Here is a 6,700-nt window from a genome sequence, read left to right on the forward strand (position 1 = left end):
GATCAGCCATGATCTCATTTAATGGTGGAACAGGCTCGAGGGCCCAGATGGCCTACTCCTGCTCCTAGTTCTTATGTTATGTGCAAATTGCCGATACAGTTTTAATGCAACGACCTTATCAGCTCAAGTCCCATTTTCAACTGCCATTAACACATCCTTAACAACTGCACTTGAAATATTATTTGTCAGCAATGGAATACAATAGTGTCCCAACTGAGTAAATTGTATGTCCACCAGCTTTCCAAAAAACGTTGCCTTATCCTGTTCATGTGTGCTTTCTTCATCGACGGACTGCTCAGAAGCAAAGGTATCTTTGCTTGATACAACATCCGTGCTAATGAAATGATTCACTTCAGCAATATTGCAAGGGGTCACCACTCTTTTCAACGACTTCAGAGTATTATCATCCCCAAACCTGAAACTTGTGGAACTTTCAAATTCCTTAACCTTGTTACGATTTTCAGCATTCAAGGAGTCCAGGTAACATTTTAATCAGTCAATTCCATACACAGATGTGCAGCCACTGTCCAATACAGCACAACTGAAGGATTCTGCCACTAACACCCTCATTACCGGTGTAAAATACTTATTAATAGGACAATGCCTTCTTTCAGGTCACTTCTCTTTTTCCTCTTCTGACTCTTCCATGTCATGTGTCGCTTCAAACACTATTATAATGTGTTGGACAGTTGAAAGCACAATGGTATTGAGAGTCATATCAAAAACACTGACAATTCTGGGGTTCATCTTCCTATTGTAGGTTCTAACTGGGTTTCTGTCTTCATAATTTCTGGGTCCCGATCTTCTTCTATAGTCTTGGAACCTGTTTGTAGCTGTGCGCTTTCGCCATCCTCTCAGTAGTGTATCTTTCATATTCTGCGTTATTGCAGACTGACCTATTTGGGTCATCAGAGCTATCGGAATGAGAGCTGCAGCAAAGTAGAAGACCTCAGCCTGCTACGAGGCCTTTCCTTCTAGCGAAGTCCATCGCTTCCTCGGGCGACTCAAAATAAAAATGTTGTTCCTCATATGTGACCCAAAGACGGGCCGGATACAGCAGTCTAAACTTAACCTTTTTCTTAAAAAGGGTCGACTTTTTCTGATTGAAACCCGCTCTTCTCCTGGCTACATCCACACTCATGTCCTGATAGACCCTCAGGATACTGTTCTTCCATTTATAACTCCTTGTGTGCCTGGCCCACTGTACAATATGCTCCTTGTCCAAGTACCTTTGAATGTCACAATTGCCCTCGGGGGGTCCCCCACATGCGGCCTCCTCACGAGCGCTCTGTGAGGCCTGTCCACCTCCAAGGGTCGGGAGAATGCCCCAAACCTAGCAGCTTCTCGAACATGTCCGCTATGTATGCCCCAGCGTCTGCTCCTTCGGACCCCTCTGGAAGACCGACGATTCTCAGGTTCTGCCAGTGGGACCTATTCTCTAGATCCTCCACCTTCTCCAGTGGCCATTTTTGCTGGTCTCTCAGCTTCCCCACCTCCAACTCCACCGTTGTTTGATGTTCCTCCTGCTCAGCCAGCGCCTTGTCTACTTTCTGGATTGTCCGGTCTTGGGCATCCAGTCTAAGTTCCAGTCGCGCAATCGATTCTTTAATCGGGTCCAAGCAATTCTGTTTCTGCTTGGCGAAGCCCTCCCGAATAAACTGCGTCAGCTGCTCTGTCGACCGCTGGGTCGACAAGCCAGGACTCCGGTCGCCGCCATGCTTCCTCCCGCTGCAGCTTCAGCCCAAGCCTTCTCTGTTCGCCTATTTCTTCCTTTGCGAGCCTCTCCATGTACTGATGTAGGAATCCAGTCCATAATTGCCTCCACCATCAATTTACTGAATCAAGTCCAACAAAAAAAAATCAGGGGAAAAGGTCCAAAGGTCCGATCCGAGCGGGAGCCACCTACTCCTTCATAGCCGCCACCGGGAGTCTGAGGACGTCCCTTGGTTCTGCATTAGAGCATCGGACTGGATTTCGGCTGAGAATCGTGCTACCACTTATTCATGGCTAACATTTCAATGATCATTGGCTGCTTTACTGGTCGAGTGGATGTCTGTCTTTCGTATGTAAGTAGTGGGACCTCCAGACAACATCTGTTTTCATGAGAATGAAACTAAACAATTAAATAGACACAATAGCTGCAGAAATAAATCTATTCCATAAACAATTGCTGTTTTCAGCAGAAGCAAAAAACAGGCACCTCCTGTTGCCACTTACTTCCTTTATCTTTTCTCACGTCCTTTGTTTTGTCCCTTCCCCAATGTTTTCCTCCATCTTTTCCTTTCTGTCTACCTGGTTCTTTCGTTGGATATTTCTCTGAAACAATAATAAGTATTTGACAATAGATTTACGGTGAAAACTAACTTCAGAAATATTGATCTCTCGCATTCCACCATGCTTATAAACTATTTGAAAAATAAACAAAACATCATTGTTATAATCATGAACTGGAGGTTACATATTAGCAGAGAGTCTCAGGTTAATAAAGGGGGGACATTCTTCATGGTAAAATGCTCAGAATGTTACACTCTGGGAATTTAGCACTGCCTCAACAGGATGTTCATCAGGGCTTGTTGGTCGAACGCTGGTGATATTTTGATGTAAAATTTATTTTTGAAATGAATATATTTAAGGCTGTGTTCACAGGCAATGTAGTGTAGTCTATTTAACAGTAGCACAGCCAAAGGTGAGGTACTGAAGTGTTTTTAAATGCCATGGTCACCCAGTATTAAATCTGGAAACTGTAATCTGATCCAATCAATGACCAGCAGGAAGTGCAGCTTTCCCATTCAATGCAAAACCTCCACAACTTCAGAGAAAGAATAACGCTAACACTCGATTTCAACAAGGGCAGCAGGATAGCACAGTTCCTTCACAGCTCCAGGGTCCCAGGTTCGATTCCCTGCTGGGTCATTGTCTGTGAGGAGTCTGCAAGTTCTCCCCGTGTCTGCGTGGGTTTCCTCCGGGTGCTCCGGTTTCCTCCCACAGTCTAAAGATGTGCAGGTTAGGTGGATTGGCCTTTCTAAATTGACCTCAGTGTCCAAAAAGTTTGGGTGGGGTCACTGGGTTACAGAGATAGAGTAGAGGTGTGGGCTTGGGTGCGGTGCTCTTTCCAAGGGCTGGTGCAGACTCGATGGGCCAAATGGCCTCCTTCTGCACTGTAGATTCTAAGATTCTATGAACTTTCACACAACGCATGCAATCAGTTCTGACAATGAAGACAATTAAAAATCTCTGAACACTGACAATGCACAGGATTAACAGTAACCAGTCCAGGAAACTCAAAGTGCTGTCTGCTCCTGGGACCAATGCAGCCAGATCTTCTTCGCACTGTGTGTAGAGAGCACACAATGTGTTAGTGTGGAGTTCGGAGAAAACAACAGGCCAATAATCTAAAGTTTAAATAATATGCAATCACTAACATTCCATAGTTCAGAAAATATACCACTGTTAATCTCGTGTGGTGATTACTCATTGCCTGAACTCATTGCCTGAAGTTCAGATCACACTCTGGAGTGTATATTCCCAAACTCAGATTGAGCTAACATTCCTCAGGTGACTGAAACACTGGACTGCAATCAGTCTGTGCAGGAAAGCAACAGTGCAACACGATATTCCTGAATTCAGACAGATTTGGCAGCCTTATGATTTCTGCATCCAGACAAAGCACAACACAGAAGCAACAGCACCAATACACACCACATGGAAGCAGTGGAGCATTAACACTCCTGCAGCCAGTTACTAGTGTTCACAAAACAACCAAAGCTACACTTCAGGGTGTTCATCATAAAGGTTCAGCTCATATAACAACAAACTTGATCAGTGAAGACGCCACAATCTATATCAATGAAGATGCAGCACTCTCTAGCTCAGTGAACACGCAGCACCCTCTCTAACTCAGTGAACACACAGCACCCTCTCCAGCTCAGAGAACTTGCAGCACCCTCTCTAGAACCGTGAACACAGCACTCTCGATCAGTGAACACACAACACTCTCTCTAGATCAGTGAACACACAACACTCTCTCTAGATCAGTGAACGCTTTGCACTGTGCCAAGGTCAGTGAACACGCAGCACCCTCTCCAGATTAGTGAAAACACAGCACCCTCTCTTCATCAGTGAACACACAGCACTCTCTATAGCTCAGTGAACAGATTCCACTCTCCCAAGGTCAGTGAACACACAGACCAATCTCTATGGATCAGTGAACACACAGAGCACTCTCTAGATCAGTGACCACGCAGCACACTCTCTAGATCTGTGAATACACAACACTCTCTCTCGCTAAGTGAAAACACAGCATTCACTCTCGTGATCAGTGAACACGATGCACACACTTTAGATCTGTGAACTCACAGCACTCTTTCTAGATCTGTGACCATGATATGCCAGCAATAAGCACACGACGAGTGATCAATGTAACTGAGGCTTAAATACACGAAACAGCAAGCCTCCTGGCCTCTGACCCAAACTGGGTCGGAGACGGAGACTTGCCACCTTTATCATAGAATTTACAGTGCAGAGGGAGGCCATTCGGCCCATCGAGTCTGCACCAGCTCTTGGAAAGAGCACCCGACCCAATGTCAACACCTCCACCCTATCCCAATAACCCAGTAACCCCACCCAACACTAAGGGCAATTTTGGACACTAAGGGCAATTTAGCATGGCCAATCCACCGAGGAGAGGATCCACAGGCGGAGCCAGCCTGGACAAGCCCAGACATGTACAACACAACACAATGCAATACAATGGTTTACCACAGACAACACAGCACTCTCTCTAGATGTGCCTGTTTTGTTATGCTCTTGACGTAGCATAAGCTGCTTCCTTGATGTGCACTCTGACAAAGGAAGGTTCAGACTTGGAGATAGCTTTACTGTTAACAATTCTCCTACTTGGATTCGACTCTCCCGTTAATCCTGCTATAGCTACTCAGACTGATGAACCAGTCTGCTACAATCCAGGTGGTGGCTGTGATGTGTTGAATCAACACCGAGTGTCTCCACTGGAAAGAGGAAGATCATGTGTGCTGTGTCCTTTTTATATGGGTTGGTGTAATGCCCTCCTGTGGTGGCGTCACCTCTGTGTGTATCGTGAATGCCCATTGGTCGTGTCCTATTTTACTGACCTGCTGGATGAATGTCTGTGTGTCATGTCTCTGGTGCTCCCTCTAGTGTCTAACTAGTCTACGTGTATTTACATTAACCCCTTGTGTATTTACAGTGATGCATATCACCACACTGACCACACAGCACTCTCTCTTGATCAGTGAACACACAGCAACCACTCTACCTCAGTGAACACTATGCACTCTCCCAAGGTCAGTGAACACAGCACTCTCTTGTGATCAATGAACACATAGCTCGCTTTCTAGACTTGTGTTTATGCAGCACTCTCTCTAGATCTGTAAATACATAGCACTCTTTCTAGATCTGTGACCACACAGCACTTTCTCTAGTTCTGTGACCACACAACATCCTCACTAAATCTGTGAACACACTCTTTAGATTAGTGAACACAGCACTCTCTGGAGTAGTGAACACACATTACCCTCTAGATTAGTGAAGACACAGCACTCTCTTTCGATCTATGAACAGACAGCAGCATCTCTCTATCAGTGAACACACAGCAGCCTCTCTCTCAGTGAACACACAGCAGCCTCTCTCTATTAGTGAACACACTGCAGCCTCTCTCTATCAGTGAACACACAGCACCCTCTCTCTATCAGTGAACACACAGCAGCCTCTCTATCAGTGAACACACAGCAGCCTCTCTCTATCAGTGAACACACAGCAGCCTCTCTCTATCAGTGAACACACAGCAGCCTCTCTCTATCAGTGAACACACAGCAGCCTCTCTCTCAGTGAACACACAGCAGCCTCTCTCTATCAGTGAACACACAGCAGCCTCTCTCTATCAGTGAACACACAGCAGCCTCTCTCTATCAGTGAACACACAGCAGCCTCTCTCTATCAGTGAACACACAGCAGCCTCTCTATTAGTGAACACACTGCACCCTCTCTCTATCAGTGAACACACAGCAGCCTCTCTCTATCAGTGAACACACTGCAGCCTCTCTCTATCAGTGAACACACTGCAGCCTCTCTCTATCAGTGAACACACAGCAGCCTCTCTCTATCAGTGAACACACAGCAGCCTCTCTCTATCAGTGAACACACAGCAGCCTCTCTATCAGTGAACACACAGCAGCCTCTCTCTATCAGTGAACACACAGCAGCCTCTCTCCATCAGTGAACACACTGCAGCCTCTCTCCATCAGTGAACACACAGCAGCCTCTCTCTATCAGTGAACACACAGCAGCCTCTCTCCATCAGTGAACACACTGCAGCCTCTCTCCATCAGTGAACACACTGCAGCCTCTCTATCAGTGAACACACAGCAGCCTCTCTCTATCAGTGAACACACAGCAGCCTCTCTCTATCAGTGAACACACAGCAGCCTCTCTATCAGTGAACACACAGCAGCCTCTCTCTATCAGTGAACACACAGCAGCATCTCTCTATCAGTGAACACACAGCAGCCTCTCTCTATCAGTGAACACACAGCAGCCTCTCTCTATCAGTGAACACACAGCAGCCTCTCTCTATCAGTGAACACACAGCACCCTCTCTCTATCAGTGAACACACAGCAGCCTCTCTCTATCAGTGAACACACAGCAGCCTCTCTCTATCAGTGA

At 46.2% G+C, this 6,700-nt stretch overlaps 1 protein-coding gene across 3 annotated transcripts in view; it reads right to left on the bottom strand.

The window, feature by feature from the left end:
- ky (kyphoscoliosis peptidase) overlaps window positions 1-2,313 on the bottom strand; it is a 216,912-nt gene extending 214,599 nt beyond the window's left edge. For all 3 annotated transcript variants that reach the window (XM_038817555.1, XM_038817554.1, XM_038817553.1), the window contains exon 1: window positions 2,218-2,313. The gene's annotated coding sequence lies outside the window, so the exon portion shown is untranslated. The remainder of the gene's footprint in view (window positions 1-2,217) is intronic.
- Window positions 2,314-6,700: the final 4,387 nt, after the last annotated feature.

This window comes from Scyliorhinus canicula, chromosome 13 (genome assembly GCF_902713615.1).
Source record: "Scyliorhinus canicula chromosome 13, sScyCan1.1, whole genome shotgun sequence".
Taxonomy (NCBI): Eukaryota; Metazoa; Chordata; class Chondrichthyes; order Carcharhiniformes; family Scyliorhinidae; genus Scyliorhinus; species Scyliorhinus canicula.